We start from the raw sequence: 18,973 nt of genomic DNA, 5'->3' as shown, positions 1-18,973 counted from the left end.
TTCATTAACAGAAAATCTTAATTTTAGTATCAAATGTATCAAGATGTACCAATCCTTTCCTTTCTGGTTTGAATTTTTAAAGCGTATCTCTTAAGAATCCTTCTCAATTATAAGATCACAAAGATAGTCTACATTGTCCTTCCGAATTAAACCAAAAAGTTTTTACCTTTACATTTGTTTTGATGTTAGGTTGGGATTAAAAAAAATTTTTTTTTCCAAATGGATACCCAGTTGTCCCAGAACTGTCTCTTGCACAGGCACTCGATACCCCACCTACCTGCAGAACCAGCCCTATTATAAAGTTTCCTCGCAGTGTGTGTCCTTTTCTGGGTTCTCTATTCTGTTCCATTTGCCCATTTGTATTTCTTTGCACTGATGGTGCACTGTCTTTTTTTTTTTTTTTGGTGCACTGTCTTAATTACAGTTTCTTCACCATAAATCTGTATCTTGTGGGGGCATATTTACCCTCTACCCTTTAGCCTAGATCTTTCTCTTTAGGTGTATCTTGGTAATTCTTGGCCTTTTGCTTTTTTTTTTTTTTTAACAATTTAATTAATTTATTTTGAAAGAGAGAATGGGTGTGGGTAGGACGAGGTGCAGAGGAACAGAGAGAATCTGAAGCAGACTCCATACTGAGTGGGAACCCAACTAAGGGCTCCATCTCATCACCCTGAGATCCTGACCTGAGCCGAAATCAAGAGTCGGATGCTTAACTGACTAAGCCACCCAGGCGCCCCTTGCTTGCTTGCTTGCTTATTTATTTATTTATTTATTTATTTATTTATTTATTTATTTATTTGCCTTTTAAGTTCTATGAAAAATTTTGTTGGATTTCATGAAGCAAGCTGCCCTACAAAGAGGCCCACATGCCCAGAAACTGAGAATGGCCTCTGGCTGGCAGCGCATGAGCACAAGGAACTGACTCTTGATAACAATGATGTTAGCTCTGAGGTGTATCCTTCTCACAAAAGTGAGGGTCAGTAGAGTCTGTGCAAAGATGGAAGTTACAACTGTATTTAACATAATCACAGAAAGGATAGCCATCATTTCTGCTGTATTCTATCTTCTAGAAACAAGTCTCAGGCCCCGCTCATACTCCAAGGGAATGGAGTACACATGGTGTGAATGGCAGGAAGCAGGGATGACTGGAAAGCATTTTAGAATCTGCCTGTCACTGCCTCCTACTCCAGGTCCCCAGTTCCTATTTCCAGTGGGGGAGGCAGCTCGTCTGAGCTGTTCCTTGCAAATCCATCCAGAAATATTCTATGCATCTATGGGAAATCACACCCCCAATACACATTCAAAAATTATAATATCGTATACACAGTGCTCAGCACCCAGATTTTTTTCGTTTAACGGTATGTATGTTTTAGAAACTAGTCCAGGGGCACCTGGGTGGCTCAGGTCATGATCCCAGAGTCCTGGGATCGAGACCCGAGTTGGGGTCCTGCTCTTTGCTCAGTGGGGAGCCTGCTTCTCCCTGTGCCTCTGCCTGCTGCTCCCCCTGCTTGTGCTCTTTCTCTCTGTGTCAAATAAGTAGATAAAATCTTTAAAAAAATAAATAAATAAATAAATAAATAAATACATACATACATACATACATACTAGTCCATATTAGTAGTTATAGATCTCTTGTTCTCTTTCACGGTTGCACACTCTTGCATTGTTTGGCTATCCCATCATTTATTTTCCCATCTCCCTCTTTCATGGATATTTAGGCTGTTGCAGATGGTGGGAGGCAGGCTGCGATTCCTGACCAAATAGTACATACATTTTAAGTTCTGATATTTATTGCCAAATGACCTTCCTAAAAAGCTGAAGAACCAACTTGCATCCCGATCAGCACTGAGTTAGAGTGCCTGTTCCCATTCACAGCTTACGCTCTAGAAATCCTGACCTATTTGTCTGTCTCAGAGTAAACCACACTTCCTTAAGCTTTCTCTCTGGGCCTCACCCTTGTACTCTGCCTGTAACATTTTCTTTCCATCTGTTTTCTTGGGAAAATCCTACACATTCTTCAAGTTCTCTGCTCCAATGTCTCCCTTCTGTGAAGTCTCCTTTTGCTGAGGATCCTATATTCCCAAAAACCTTGGCCATATCTTTATTCAGAGATGTGATTATATCAATTTGCAATATCATAATTAGAATAGAATAATTTCTTTCCTTCTCCACTAGAAGGTAGGAACAATTTCTTTTCATTTTTCTTTCCAGCACATAACACCACACGTGGCTTATAACCATGCAAGTATTTGTTGAGTTAATTAGGATGAGTCTTATTCAACAATACATTCCAGATCCCTTCCCAGGGTGCTAATTATTACACCAATGAAGTAAATCAACCTTCTAGAGGTTGTGCAATATGAGGAGGTTAAAAATATCTCTAGGCCAACTCCTCCTCTCAGTAACAATGCAGTAACCTCCTCCAATAACTGCAGGAACTTGTGAAGAACCAGAATACGCCAGCAACTACTCAAAGGGCAAATTAGCTCAGATTGCTGGCACCTTCCTTGAAAATCAATCATGGAGAAAAATATAGAGTAAGAGGAAAGCAGAGAATCCAGGAATGAACCACCATAACCACTCCCTCTGTGAGAAACTCCTGTGAAAACCAGAGTCTGTCTTAAACTGGTTTGTGTGGGAAGAGATGGAAGGGGGCAGTTGGAGAGTAACTGAGAGTCAGCAGGCTGCACTCCGGGAAGAGGGGACCGGCGGGAGAGTAGGAGGAGAAAAGCTTCCTACAGTTCTGCTCTCACATACAAACTTCCAGCTATCTTAAACAAGTCACAGAGAGGAGAAGGATGGCACAGGGAGCATAGTCAATAAGGCAATAGCGTTTTATGGTGAATACTGAGGGATGTCTAGACTTGGCCGATCACGTCATACACCTGCAACTAATATGACATTGCATGTTGGCCATGCTTCAATAATAAATTTTAAAATAGTTGTTTGCTTAAAAAAAAAAAAAGCTCTGCTCTTGTCTTTCTGCAGATTGCTTTGAAATGGGCAGTCATTCCTGCCCCTTCACCGTAAAATGACTGGTAGTGTCCTAGACCCTTGGGGATGGTGTCTACGCGGGTTAGAGCTAACAACTGCACAGTACCCCGTGGGTATTTTTTTTATTAAGATTTTATTTATTTATTCATGAGAGATACAGAGAGAGGCAGAGACACAGGCAGAGGGAGAAGCAGCCTCCATGTGGGGAACCGACGCGGGACTCGATCCCAGGACCCCGGGGTCATGCCCTGGGCTGAAGGCAGGCACTCAACCACTGAGCCCCCAGGCGTCCCTACTCCGTGATTTCATTGGTTATTCCCTTATTCTCACTCTACCAAAGCTGCTCACCCATTTGTCTCCAAATTCCCTGCCATGATTCTAGCCCTACAAATTATTTCTTTTTTCTGATTATTTGTTTTTAAAATAGGCTCCACACTCAACATGGAACCCAACATGAGGCTTGAACTCCTGACCCCTGAGATCAAGACCTGAACTGAGATCACTACTCGGTCGTTTAACTGACTGAGCCACTCAGGCGAATCTTTCCGTTTGAATCAGCCAGTTAGTTTCTGCTGTTCGTAACTATTAACTGTGACCATTGTGGAAATCAGCTTGGAGTAAAGGAAAGGGTCAAGAGGTTATTATGATAAACCAGGTGAGGGAGGTGATGACGATGTGGGCAAGAATGTTGGAGGCATTAGAGGCTGTTGGATTGGGGATATATTTTGGATATAAAGGAGACAGAACTTCCTAAAGGATTGGATAAGGAAGGGGAAGGAAACAAAGGAGTCATGGATGATGGCTAGGTTTTTGGCCAGCACAACTGTGTGACCGGTAGTGCCAGTAATTGAAATGGGAAAGACCGAGGGAGAACGCTTTTTTAAGGGTGGAAATGAGAAGTTCTGCTTTGGTCATGCTCCACTGCAGACTCCTGCTAGACATCCAAAAGACGATGGAGGAGTCTGGGCCTCCACACGCAGTCATGTCTGGAGCTACAGACTTATGGGCTCAGGAGCAGATACAGAGCGTATTAAAGTCATAGGACTGGTGCCCCTGGGTGGGTGCCTCAAGGGGTAAGCATCCGACTCTTGGTTTTGGCTCAGGTCATGATCGCAGGGTCATGAGATCGGGTTCTACGTTGGGCTCTGTTCTCAGCAGAGTCTGCTTGAGCCTCTCTCCCTCTGCCCCTCTCCCACTCGTGCCCTCACACGCTCTCTCTCTCTCTCTCCCCCTAGATAAATTTTTAAAAGATATATATATATAAAAAAAGTTCTAGGACCGGGTGAGGTCATCAGGGGAACAGTATCCTGCATACAGAGCAGATGGCCACGAATGAGGCCCGAGACAACTGGTATTTAGATGTTCAGATCCAGTAAAGGAAACGAAGTAGAGGAAGCCCGGGAAATACAGAGAAAGTGCGAGAACAAGGAGCCTCCCACCCAGATGCAAGGCGGGAGAGATCAGTATGTCAACGGCTGCGGCTGCCGGGAGTCCAGGAAGCGGAGAACGGGAAATTTATTGTGAGATGTGAAAAGCAAGAAGTAACCGGTGACCTTGACAGCAGCGCCTTCGCGGAGTGGTGTGGGGACAAGCCTGGCCTCGGTGTCCTCCGTCCTCGTTCCTTCCCTGACGTTTTCTCCTCCCGCCTGGAACTTAGAGCGGCCGAAGCCAGCCTGGCCCGTCTCGGGTCACGAGGTGACCTTGAGAATGGAAGTTTTGTGCCAAAGACGGCAACGCAGGAAGCCAAAGGGCACCTGGGTCCCTCGTGACAGCGTGGAAACATAATATTTACCTCTGAGCTTCCTTCACATAAAAGAAAACCAGCCCTCCCTTATATGTATGACTCTAATTCGAGTTTCCTGTTATATGGGACTAAAACTAATTCACACTGACATAGAAGAGCAAAGAAAAGAGGCAGTGTCCTGATAGAAACAGGTTTTTTTTTTTTTTTCATTTTTTAAAAAGATTATTTATTCATGACACACAGAGAGAGGCAGAGGGAGAAGCAGGCTCCCCGCGGGGAGCCCAGTGCAGGACTCGATCCCAGGACCCTGGGGTCACACCCTGGGCCGAAGGTAGACGCTCAACCACTGAGCCACTCGGGTGTCCCTGTTTTTTGTTTAAAGATGGGAGACACTATAACATATTTGTAGGCTGATGGGAATAATCATATAGAGGAAGAAACTGATGATGCTGAAGAGAGAAAGTGTAATTAGAGGAGCAAAGCATGTGAGGAAGGAAAAGGGATCGGATCCAGTACACAGATGAGGGGATTGGCGTTCGATGGTAGCGAGAATCCATCCGTCACAAGGAGAGAAGGCAGACAGGTAGCTTGGTAGCTGATGTAGTTGAGGAAGAGGAAATCGGGCAGCTCGGGTGGCTCAGCGGTTTAGCGCTGCCTTCAGCCCAGGGCCTGATCCTGGAGACCCGGGATCAAGTCCCACATCTGGCTCCCTGCATGGAGCTTGCTTCTCCCTCTGCCTGTGTCGCTGCCTCTCTTTCTCTCTGTGTCTCTCATGAATAAATAAATAAATCTTTAAAAAAAAAAAAGGAAGAGGAAATCATCTTCAACTTGATTCTTCTATTTTTCTCAATGAAATATAAAGTGAGTCATGAAATTAACTACAGTTTATCTGTAAAATGGGGTAATAGTGTTTTCTCCCCAGGTTTAACTTGGAGGCCTGCAGATCACGTATAGCATGCAGGCCACCACTCCATTTGTGGCACCGCGATCTCTGGGAGACCTACTTGCACAGCAAGAAATGATACTTGGACGTAGCTAAGATATGTGATGTGCTGCCTGCGGATTTCATGACTGGGTTAGGCTTCTACGGTGCAGAAGGAGTACAGGAACCTAGAGCCCAGGTGGTAGCTGGGATGATGAGGCCTGCCCGACCTTCTCTCTCAAGGTTCAAAGTGGAAGAAAGGGCTGCTGTTCTCGGCCTTATGGCTGAGGTCCCTGAACTTTGGGTGCAGCCCCATGAGAAACAAGGGAAGGGCTGAGAAGCTGCCTCTACTTTGTCCTCATTCTCAAAGTCCTCATTCTCCCATCCTCCAAGTCCTTGAACTTTGGCCAACCCTTGTAGTCTGTCCTAGCTTACGTGGTCACTTTGGAATTTGTATTATCATCTGAGTTGACGTAGTTTGTTGGAGAAAATAAGTGACTGAAATAGTGCACTAAATCAGTTATGCCTTCCATGAGCCCTCCCTTTCGGCTCCTGTACAATTCTCTCATGCTTAGAGGTCATATAGAAAATGTCATCCTGGGGGCATCCTGGGGGCTCAGTCAGTGAAGCAGCCAACTCTTGATTTCAGCTCAGGTCGTGATCTCTGGGTCGTGGGATCGAGCCCTGTGTTGGGCTCCATGCTCAGCGGGGAGTCTGCTTGAAATTCTTCCTTTCTCTCTGCCTGTCTCTCCCTACCTCGTGCATGCTCTCTCTCTCTCAAAAAAAAAAAAAAAAGTCATGCCAGTGTGGGAATCCTTATGACAACGTTGGTAGTAGGGCACTCTAGCCAACTCAAGCTTGCAGTTGACTGGCAATTCCGCCTCACCTGGTTGACCATTCCTACCTGATATGAGATGGAAACCTGCCTCCAAGTTAGCCTTGGCCTCCTGGTATCTAACTCTACTTTCTACAAAGGTCTTTATATATGATGATCACTTTCATTTCTGCAAGTTTTCTTTTCAAGCTAAACAACCGCTAAACCAGTGTTTTTCAATGTGTTAGTGGGTCTTTTGCTTCAGAATGGACCTTACATCTTAAAAAAAAGAAAAGAAAAGAAAAGAAAAGAAAATAGAAAAGAAAATTCCTGAGTCCTATGCTCTATAAATTGAATTGGTATCTCTTGGAGTAAAGCCCCAGGATTTGGACATTTATTTATTTATTTATTTATTTATTTATTTATTTATTTATGATAGTCAGAGAGAGAGAGGCAGAGACATAGGCAGAGGGAGAAGCAGGCTCCATGCACCGGGAGCCTGATGTGGGATTCGATCCCGGGTCTCCAGGATCGCGCCCTGGGCCAAAGGCAGGCGCTAAACCGCTGCGTCACCCAGGGATCCCGGATTTGGACTTTTAATTAATTTATCAAAGAGTTCCCATGCACCCTGATGTTTTAGGACCATTGCAGTAAGTTCCATGAGTCAAGGGACCAAGCTACTCTTGCTCACCACTGTAATCTCCACACCTGACACAATACCTGCAAAGCAGTACTCAACCATGATTGAATGAATGAATGAACAAATGAATAAACCATGGCAAGTAGCCTTGATTATTTCTTCAGAAACCATGTTCCCTTTACCTTATGTCAAGCGATGGTTCTCAAACATCTTGAATTCAGGATCCCAAAGAGCTTCCCTGAGAAAATCCTAGAGAATGCAAGGCTATACAAACAAAAAGATTTTATTTATTTATTTGAGAGAGAGTATGAGCAAGGAAGAGGGAGAAGAACAGAGCTAGAGGGAGAAGCAGACTCCCTGCTGAGCTGGGAGCCTAATGCAGTGCTTGATCCAGGACCCCGAGATCATGGCCGGAGCCAAAGGCAGCCACTTAACTGAGTCACCCAGGGCCCCTCCCCCCCACATTTTTTCCTAGCCATTAAAGTTGATGTCATCACACTTCCTATAGCGTCTGGAAAACTGTAATAGAATGAGGAAAAAAAAACTTAGTGTTATTATGGAAATAGTTTTGACCTCTCGGACTTCCTGAAAGGACTACCCTTAGTGAACCGCCGCTGGAGGGGATGTTTTGGCCATGATGCTGGTAAAACATCGCAGTTAAGTGCCTGAACTCTAGCATAAGGACTACTGGATGTGAATTGGCCCTTTCACTTACTAGCTGTGTGACATTAATGTGTGACACTTTTTTTTTTTTATGATAGTCACAGAGAGAGAAAGAGAGAGAGGCAGAGACATAGGCAGAGGGAGAAGCAGGCTCCATGCACCGGGAGCCCGACGTGGGACTCGATCCTGCGTCTCTAGGATCGTGGCCTGGGCCAAAGGCAGGCGCCAAAGCGCTGCGCCACCCAGGGATCCCTAACGTATGACACTCTTTGACCTTCCCGGGGTTCCTTCTCCTTATCTGTGAAACAGGGATAACAGGGCCTGCTTCTTAGGGATGTTGTAGGAATTATGTGAGTTAAAACCCTGTAAGTGCTTAGTACAGCAACAAGCACACAGTAAGCAGGACAAAGCTACACATAAATATTATTATTAGAAATGAAGGTACTGGGGACGCCCGGGTGGCTCAGTGGTTGAGCCCCTGACTCTGGCTCAGGGTGTGACCCGGGGTCCCAGGATCGAGTCCCACATCCGGCTCCCTGCAGGGAGCCTGTTTCTCCCTCTGCCTGTGTCTCTGTCTCTCTCTGTGTCTCTCATGAATAAATAAAAATTAGAAAAAAAAAAAAAAGAAATGCAGGTATCATTAGCAGTCATAGTTATCATATTATAAATGCCACACGATTACTTATAACTGCTGTGTTTTCAGGCCCCTTCCAAAGGCCTTCTCTCGTGGACACAAATCCCATTTGCCGCCCACCTGCCCTGCAACCCAGGGCAGCTGTAGTCAGATGCCACGGGTTTGGACTACAGTTTCCTAACTCCTTCTCTGACTTCTTTTTAAAATCCCGGGGGCTGGGGCAGATGCTCAGCCCCTGAAGCGTCTGCCTTCGGCTCAGGTCATAATCAAGTCCGGGATGGAGGCCCCTTGGGCTCCCTGCTCAGCGGGAGCCTGCTTCTCCCTCCCTCTGCCTGCTGCTTCCCCTGCTTGTGCCCTTTCTCTTTGTCAAATAAATAAATAAAATCTTTTAAAAAATTCCCTTGTGCTGTTTGTCGCATACTGTTGCAAAAGCAGTTTATAGTCTGCGTCGCTTAGTATGATTTGGTTGCATCCTCATTCTCTTAGCTTGCATTTCCCTTTTAGAAAAAGGTACTTCCCCCTTACAATAATAACACTTTTGAGTTAGTTAGCTAAGCAAGAGGGTTTTTTTTTCTTTTTAAGCACGTGTTTGTCTCTGAATATTCTCTTCCTTTTTTGTTTTAATAGTTTCCAGATTCTTTGGTGTTATTTCCCTTTAAAACTTGATCTTTCAATTTTTCCCCAACTACAGGTTTTATTTAACAAGCAAGGAGAGGTTCTGGCTCAATATTTTTTTTTAATTTTTTTTTATTTTATGATAGTCACAGAGAGAGAGAGAGAGAGAGAGAGAGAGAGAGGCAGAGACATAGGCAGAGGGAGAAGCAGGCTCCATGCACCGGGAGCCCGATGTGGGATTCGATCCCGGGTCTCCAGGATTGCGCCCTGGGCCAAAGGCAGGCGCCAAACCGCTGCGCCACCCAGGGATCCCCGTTTTGGCTCAATATTAAGAAAACTTTGAAAAATACGTTTAAAACCCAGATTATGAAGGTAATGAATATTCACTGGAGGAATTCTGAAAATGTATTTTTAAAAAGTAAATAAAATTCACCTATAATCACTCTACCGAAATATAACCATTGATATGTTGGCATATGCATTTCCAATAGGTTTTTTTTCCATGAAAGAGGTGTATTTTTACAATAATTAGAACCATTCAAATATATTATTTTGGTTTGATAGCATATGAATATATGATGAACACTCCTCTATTTCATTATGTATTATTCTACAATATGTTTTTAAAGGACTCAAGTAATCCAGGATTGCTGTAGAAAAATTAGAACATTAGTTCTAAATGACCATCAATGGACAACCAGAGTAATTTGATATTTATCATTCTATACTTTTTCTCTATACTTGTACTTCCAGAAAAATAAAATCAACTATACCTTTTATTTTGTAACGTACTTGTGTCTATTGTGGTAAAATTCACATAACATACAATTTATTGGGATGCTGGTGTGGCTCAGCGGTTGAGCATCTGCCTTTGGTTCAGGGTGTGATCCTGGAGTCCCAGGATGGAGTCCTGCATCGGGCTCCCTGCATGGAGCCTGCTTCTCCTCTCTCTTCCTCTTTCTTTCTTTCTTTCTTTCTTTCTTTCTTTCTTTCTTTCTTTCTTTCTTCTTTCTTTCTTTTCTTCTTCCTCTGTTTCTGCCTCTCTCTGTGTGTGTCTCTCATGAATAAATAAATAAAATCTTAAAAAAAATGCAATTCATCACTTTATCTATTTTAAAGTGTTTGATTCAGTGGCATTTAGTACTTTTACAAGGCTGTGCAACCATCCTCACCATCTAGTTCCAGGACATTTTCACCATTACAAAAGGAAACCCCACAGCCATTATGGGGTCAGTCCCATTCTCTCCTCCCCCCAGCTCCTGGCAACCATTAATGTGCTTTCTGTTTCTGTGGACATATTACTTATTACTACATATTTTAGATGAATGGATTCATACAACATGTGGCTTTTTGTGTTGGTTCTTTCACTGAGCATAAAATGTTCTGGGTTCATCCACGCTGTAGCCTACTAGAAAAAATATGCCATTATATAGATACATACTACATTTTGTTTATCCATTTATCAGTTGATGGACACTTGAGCTGTTTCCCCCTTTTGGCTACTGTGAATAGTACTGCTAAGAACATTCATGTGCAATTTTTCGTTTGAACGCCTGTTTGCATGGAATTGCTGGGTCATATGGTATTTTCTATGTTTAATGTAGTGAGAAACCACCAAGCTGTTTTCCACAGCGGCACCCTCCATCCGTACCAGCAGTACTTGAGAGTTCCAATTCCCTCATATCCTTGCCAACACTTGCTGCTTTCCGTGTATTGTTTTATAGGTAGGTGGGAAGTGGTGAAGTGGCATCCTACTGTGGGCTTGAATTGCATTTTCCTAATGACTGATGGTGCTCAACATCCTTTTCATGTGCTTACTGGCCACTTGTAAATCCTCTGGAGAAAAGTCTATCCAAGTCTTTTGCCTATTTTGTAATTGGATGCAACGTGCTTTTTTTTTTAAGATTTTATTTATTTATTCATGAGAGACACAGAGAGAGGCAGAGACACAGGCAGAGGGAGAAGCAGGCTCCCTGCAGGGAGCCCGACGTGGGACTCGATCCTGGGACTCCAGGATCACACCCTGGGCTGAAGGCAGCGCTGAACCCCTGAGCCACCGGGAATCCCTGTAGTGAACATTTCAATAGGTAATTCCCTACATGTGTCCAAGAGTGTGGCTGAGAAAACCTCTGAAGCAGAATTGCTTGGCCAAGGGTAGGCAATTCTTAATATATAGATAAAACGTGTTAAATTGCCTTCTGTTCCAGTTGTACCAATCAACAGCCCTACCAGGTGTTGGAAAGTGCCTATTTCTTTATATTTATCAACACTGGGTTTTATGCGCTTAATGATGTTAATAATGTGATTGGTACAAAATGGAATCTTATCGTTTTAAATCTCATTGAATTAATTACTGTAAATATAAATCATCTTTCATAGATTTATCGGCCATTTCAATTTCTTTATTGGTAAATTGGCTGTTTTATCTTTATTGATGTTTTATTCTTTTCAATATTAATACTAACAATCTTTTAGCAATATGTCACTTTCTGTCATCCTCCTTTAACTTTTCATTTGTTTTCTTTTTAATATATTTATTTATTTGAGAGAGAGAGTAAGTGTGCACATGGTGGGGGGGAGGTTGGGGGAAAGGAGGGAGAAGCAGACCCCCTCTGAGCCTGGAGCCTGACACAGGGCTCCATCCCAGGACCCTGAGATCATGACCTGAGACAAAGGCAGATGCTTAACCAACTGAGTTGCCTAGGTGCCCTATCTTCAAAAAAAAAAAAAAAAAAAAAAAACAAATTTAGAGATGCCTGGGTGGCTCAGAGGTTGAGTGTCTGCCTTTGGCTCAGGGCGTGATCCTGGGGTCCCGGGATCGAGTCCTGCATCGGGCTCCCTGCAGGAAGCCTGCTTCTCCCCCTGCCTGTGTCTTTGTGTCTCTCATGAATAAATAAAATCTAAGAACAAAAAACTTTTTTTTTTTAGCGTAAATTCTACATCCAAAATGGGGCTTGAACTCAAGACTAAGATCAAGAATCTCACGCTAAACCAAGCCAGCCAGACATGCCTCCCTGAGTTCTATTTTTTATTCTATTTTGTTCCATTCTATTCTGGTGCCAACACCACACTGTTTTAATTTTTTATCTTTATGATAGACCAGGTCTCACCTTATTACTCTTCCTATTAGAGGCCCTATCTCTTCCCTCCTTTCTTCCTCCCCCTTTCATCATTTGTTTATTCTTCCAGATGCACTTTGCAGTAACTACGGTTACCAAACAAGGTGAAAAACTGGAAGTAGCAGCTGTGGAAGCTGAGAGCTGCCAGTAGCCGCATTATGGTGCAGCCTCCAGACCTCGTTCCAGTTTGAGATCATGAATTCGCTGTGGCACCAGCTGCCACATTTGAATGATTTCCTCCAGTGGCACGCTCATTGTTAATGTTTTACCGACTGAAGAAGTCAGAATACCGCACAGGAGGCTGTATGTTGAGTGGAATGGTTTAAGGTTCCTTCTGACTCAGTCTATTTATTCATTTGTTCGGTAAACATTGAATGTCTCCTCTACGTCATTCACTTGGCTAAGTCTGGGGCTGTGAAGAATTGTAAAACATAGTTCTTGCTTCAAAGGTGGACACATAAATGATCATTTCACTTGTAGGGAAAGAAAAATAAAACTTTTCTCTGTCTTCGTAGGCTTAGTAGCTGAAGCTTGCAAATTAAGTTGACAGGAGTCAAATTAACAGGAGAAAAGGCATACAAATTTTGATGTTAATATTTTAATTTTTATGTGCACAGAGAGCCTTCATAGAGAAGAAACAGAGACCCAAAGAGGAGATTAGATTCAGGGCATTATATGCCATTCTAATAAAGAGTGAGAAATTACGGAGAAGTGACAAGATCAAGGAGAAAGGGGTTTGGGTTTCTAGGGCATGTAAGTTGTAGTAAAGGAAATATATGAGGAAAATTGTTGGAAGAGAACGGTTATCTCAGTAAGGTTTGTTTGTGCAGGACCCATCAGGGTGCTGGCTGGCTGCCACGAGAATGGCTGTTTTTCCTTGTCTTGCTGGAGGAGAATATCTTCCCGAACAGAGCTTTTTGTCCTACTTTTAGGAAGATGGGGGAAGGCAGAGAGTTCTGAGTTTTCTGCTTATTTGCCTTTAGCTCAAAACAATCCTTATGCTGATGTGGCATATTTTGGGGTGGCCCATCCTGATCCCCTTCACAATAAAATGTTGGAAGTCTAGAACAATGTGTATAGTGCGCTAAGGGAGTATTGAAGAATTATAGTCTGGGTGGTGGTGGGAGAGGTCAGGGAAGCTTCCCAAAGTAGGTTAGGATTCAGCTGAGTCCCGAAGGATCAGTAGCAGTTGTGAAGCGCTGGTGTAGAGCCGAGAATAGAAACAACAGCTTGAATAATGCACAGAAGAAAGAAATATATGTGCTAAAGCAAGATGTTTTGACTTAGTTATTTTTTCATGATATGGCTTTCACTTCCTACTAGTGTTTTTTTTTTTTTTTAATTTATTTAAGTAATCTAAACACCCACCATGGGGTTTGAAATCAACCCTGGGATCAAGAGTTGCACACTTTTCCAACTGAGCTAGGCAGGTGCCCCCCTACTAGTGTTTTTTTTTTCCTACTAGTGTTTTGTTTTAATTTTTAAGTAGTGGATGCCACAAACAGCAGTGACCCCCCTCCGCCCCGATGCTGCCTATCACTGAGCCAATGCTGTCATCGTTGTCCTCCTTGTTGTCATCATTATCATCACATCATCATCCTTGGGCTAATTAGAAAGACAATAAAGAGGGAGAGCGTGAAGTGCAAAGATGGGGTGGAAGGGTCTATCATATACATTTATCAGGACTTTTTTTTTTTTTTAATGTTTAGGCTGCACCCAATGGCATCTTCTCAGATTGCTCTCATTGAAGAATGGAGAGGATGTGGGAGATGGCCCTGGAAAGGCAGGCAAAGGCCAGGCCACGGGAGGCATTGAGCCGTTTTAAAAAACTTGGACCTGATCTTGTAGATGACCGGGGTGACTGAAGGGCTTTTCAGCAGGCAAGCCATGTGGTCACATTTATGTGGCTACAAGCAAGACTTATCTGAGAAGAGCAAGCGTGGAGGCACAGACACCTGTAAGGAGGCTCTTCCCGTGGTCTGGGTGAAGGGCGGTGAGGGCCTGACGTGGGGCAGTGGTGGTGGACAGAACTGATTCAGGAACAGGAGAATCTCTAGAAAATGAGCATTTGGCTACAGGAAATGAGGGCATCGAGCTTAGCTTTCAGCTTGTGTGGCCAAGTAGAAGTACTGGTTAAGATAGAAAATTTGGGTGAAAAAAGAGAGAGAGAAAAAATTTAATAAAGGAACAAAAAATTCAGAAAGGGGAATAAGAGGCAGACGACGGGGGTAGGATTTCAGGCTTGGGATGTGTGATATGGTTCTTGTTGGTCTTTGTAGGTCTCCTCCTTTTCAGTATAAGAATGTTGGTGAAGTTAGACTTAAGTTCTTGAAATCCCTCATATCGTATCTCTCTGAGGGAGTGGTTTTTAAGGAGGAGGGGACATTTGGCAAAGCCTGAAACATTTTTGATGGTCATGACTTGTGGGAGGAGTGCTACTGGTATCTAGTGGTTAGAGGTCAGGGCTGCTGGGAAGTATTCTGCATTCCCAGGGACAGCCTTTCACAACAAAGAGTTATCTGGCCCAAAAGTCAGTAGGACCATGGTTGATAAACTCTGTTCTAGGGACTAGACGAATACTTGACACCTTACTTTACAATTATGCCCAGAGCCAGTCATTCTGATGAGAGTATGGATGTCAATTAAAACACCCATGCTGAGGGATCCCTGGGTGGCGCAGCGGTTTGGCGCCTGCCTTTGGCCCAGGGCGTGGTCCTGGAGACCCGGGATCGAATCCCACGTCGGTCTCCCGGTGCATGGAGCCTGCTTCTCCCTCTGCCTGTGTCTCTGCCTCTCTCTCTCTCTCTGTGTGTGTGACTATCATAAAAAAAAAAAAAAAAACACCCATGCTGAAAAGCCAAATCCTATTGTTGGAAAAGAAATTAAAAGTCATCTGTTCCGAACATTCAGCCGATGTTTAAATAGTTGCTTCAACGACCTATCAGTGAGAGTATTAGCACAGAACACCTCTAACATATCCAGAGGTTGAGAGCCAAGTTCAAAGCAGCTCATTCTTTTGAAAAGTTTTCAGGTTTTTCTCTTTTTTGATCTAAAATTGGCCTCTCTGTAACAAGTAACCACTGGACCCAGCTTTGCTTCTCAGCTTCATCATAACTATCTTTGAGATTTATATATACATATATATTTTTTAAAGATTTTATTTATTTATTCATAGAGACAGAGAGACAGGCAGAGACACAGGCAGAGGGAGAAACAGGCACCATATAGAGAGCCTGACGTGGGACTCGATCCAAGGTCTCCAGGATCACACCCTGGGCTGCAGGCGGCGCTAAACCGCTACGCCACCGGGGTTGCCCTAACTTTGAGATTTATAAAGACATCAATCCTGTTTCTCCTAGGCCATGACTTTGAGTCCTCTAGCTTTATCTAAAGCTTAAGTGTGAGTGTCTAGCATTTTCTTCATACATAAAGGGAACAAATAATTATAGAGAAGCAAAACAAATTAAATTATCTTGGGGACTTGGATTTGGGGAAAAACATTTAAAACAAGAAAACTGGGCAGCCTGGGTGGCTCAGCGGTTTAGCACTGCCTTTGGCCCAGGGCATGATCCTGGAAGATCCGGGATCAAGTCCCACACTGGGCTCCCTGCATGGAGCCTGCTTCTCTCTCTGTGTCTCTCTCAGGAATAAATAAGTAAAGTCTTTAAAAAAAATAAATAAAACAAGAAAACTTTATAAAGGCAAGGAAAAAACACCCAAGAATCAACAAAGACAACTCATTACTTTGGAGAGAACATAGGAAAAGTTTCTGATAAAAATAAAGATTCAGATGATAAGTAGAATTAATCTAAAATATAAATAAGGCGGAAAAAATATATACAAAGAAGGAAAAACAAAAGAAACAGAAGACAACTCCCATTAAGTAAGTAGCATCTCACTTTTAAAGAGAAGCACTACACACAGGCTCAGTAGGACGCTATCCACAGTCTGAGGCCCTAGGAAATTATGCAAGGAGATTCTTCCCCTTGAAATTTTTAAAAAAGATTTTATTTATTTATTTGAGAGAGGAAGGGAGAGCATGAGCAAGGGGAGGGGGAGAGAAGCCGACTCTCTGCTGAGCAGAGAGCCCCACTTGGGCTTGATCCCAGGACCTGGAGATCATAACTCCTGCTGAAAGAGGCCCCCACCCCAGGAGCCCCCCACCCTGAATTTTTACACATTTACCCCTATTAATGGGGTTGTGGTATAATGAGGGCTTTCTATAAAAGGTGAGCATATGGAAAGTATATGGGAGGAGACAACAACCGAGGGACAGTTTTACAAATTTGCTTTGGCAACCGGAAGGTGTTTTTTTTTTTTTTTTTTTAAAGAGTTTATGGGATGCCCAGGTGGCTCAGGGGTTGCACATCTGCCTCCGGCCCAGGGCGTGATCCTGGAGACCCCGGATCAAATCCCGCATTGGGCTCCCTACATGGAGTGTGCCTCTCCCTCTGCCTGTGTCTCTGTCCCTCTATGTCTCTCATGAAAAAATAAATAAAATCTCTTAAAAAAAGTGATGTCCAACCACTGAGCCACCTAGGCGTCCCAACTGGAAGGTTTTAACACAGTATTATAATGAATAAAAAATTAGCACCAACTAAAAATGCTTTCTGCTTTTCCCTCTTGTGGAGTCACTACTCGGTCACCAGTAGTCCAGAGTCCCTGGACCCTGGGGAGGGACATCTGATCAGTACAGTGCGCAGACCCTGTCATGTTTATAAGAAACATTGCCTCCCTGCGACCACACTGCTACAGTCCTGCTCAAGCCATCAATTGAATCCTGAACTTGAGGGCGCCTGAGTGGCTCAAGCCCTTAAGCATCTGACCTGGGCTCAGGTCATGATCTGGGGGGCCTGGGATGGAGCCCAGGGTCGGGCTCCCTGCTCAGCGCGGAGTCTGCCTCTCCCTCTGCCCCTCCCCGACGTTTGAGCTCTGTCTCTCTCTCTCAAATAAATGAATAAAATCCTTAAAAAGAAACAAAAACAAAAGACAAATACTATGTTGAGGAAGCATGGGCTGGGCAAGCCAAGGTGAAGGCCGTGGACTCAGAGCAACACAAGATGGGCCTGGCGAGAAAAAGAAATCCAGAAGGCCACCAAGGTAGCCTCTTTTCCCCAAGAGTAGGGCGCCCCAGCCCCGGGGGAGGGCACACCCAGGCCAGGCGGGCAAGGTGAGCTCCAGTTCCGCCGGCAGCCGGGGTCACTGCCTCCAGGGCCTCTGCCCAGCAGCTGCAGGCTCGCCAGGGTCCCAGGGTGACGCCCTGGGGGACCCCCTGCAGGGGAGGCCTCACGGAGGGCCCAGGCTGCGAAGACTGTTCACGGGGACCCTGTGGGGACGCCTGGGCGAGATCACGACCTGGGCAGCCCGGGGGCCACGAGGTGGCAGCAGAGGACACAGCCCAGGCCCGCCCCCAGCCCTGTGTAAGAGCAGGTCTTTCATGGGAGACCCCTGGCCGGGGTCTGTAATCACGTATCCAAGGCCAGAATAAAGGCCTGCACTGCAAAGAAAGGAGGGCAAAATTCACCACCAAGGCGATTTCCCAGCCACCAGCGAACCCAGCTGCATGTGAAGTCACACCTGAATCGGTATTTCTCCAGGCAAGGCACGGGCAGGGGTGGAGGCCTTGGAAAGCCAAGGCCACAGGAACCTTGTCACAGCCGCTTCTTTCTGTGGCATTCTGATAGGGCGGTAATTCAAGTGAAACGGGAGTGACTTCCACCGAGGCTGCTGAGCTGACAAAAGGGTCAGCAGGATGCTGGCTGGGAAGCACTGCCCGGGGCAGAAGGCTTTCCTGGGGCTGCCAGGGACTTCGGGCAGAGGCAGTGGGTGGGGGGACAATGGGGATCACAGGACCTCAGATAACGTCTCTCGGCTGGGAGAGGACGGTGCCCGGGGTGTGGGCACTGGTAGCAAGCACTGGGCCTTAAATCTCTGGTCTTCTGACTTGTCGAATCATCTAATGCTCCTTGCATTATAAACCCTAGCCCCACCACCCCTCACTCCCAACACCCACTCCTTACAACCGGAAGTATCTCTAGACATTGCCAAGTAACCCCTAGTGGGCAAAATGTCCTCTCCCCGAGGATCAATGCCATAGACAGATACTGATTTAAAAGAAGGTTAAGGGGATCCCTGGGTTTAGCACCTGCCATCAGCCCAGGACGTGATCCTGGAGTCCTGGGATCAGGTCCCACGTCAAGCTTCCTGCATGCAGCCTGCTTCTCCCTCTGCCTGTGTCTCTGCCTCTCTTTCCCTCTCTCTGTGTATCTCATGAATAAATAAATATTTTTTTTTAAAAAGTAAAAATAAAAAAAAAGGTTAAGAAGGTAACATTAAACCTCTCCAAGACCTGAACTTCGGGAGAGGCCTCCAAAAAGCATTGTACACCCAAAACGTAAGAATTCCTATCATCAGCTTGAATAAGGAAGAGCCTACAATTGAAGAACAACAGGCTGACCCTGCCCCTCAGTTTAAGAAAAATTTATTCTCAACATTTTAAAATCAGAAGAATTCACATTTAAAAAGTCAGAATTTCTGGGGTGCCTGGCTGGCTCAGTCCATTAGGTGTCTGACTTCAGCTCAGATCATGGTCTCTGGGTCCTGGGCCCAAGCTGCATCGGGCTTCCTGCTCAGTGAGGAGTCTGCTTCCCCCTCTTCCTCTGACCATCCCCCTCACTCCCTGGGCTCATGCTCTTTGTCTCTCGGTAAATCATTTTTTTTTTTTTTTGAATAAAATCTTTTAAACAGAAATAAATAACTAGTCAGAATTTCTGGCTTTTCTAGGAAAACTGGAACTATGCCAACACCAGGCCCACAGGCCCACGTGGC

The sequence above is a fragment of the Nyctereutes procyonoides genome, unplaced genomic scaffold (assembly GCF_905146905.1).
Source record: "Nyctereutes procyonoides isolate TBG_1078 unplaced genomic scaffold, NYPRO_anot_genome, whole genome shotgun sequence".
NCBI classification, from domain to species: Eukaryota; Metazoa; Chordata; class Mammalia; order Carnivora; family Canidae; genus Nyctereutes; species Nyctereutes procyonoides.
This window is presented reverse-complemented; position numbering follows the sequence as displayed.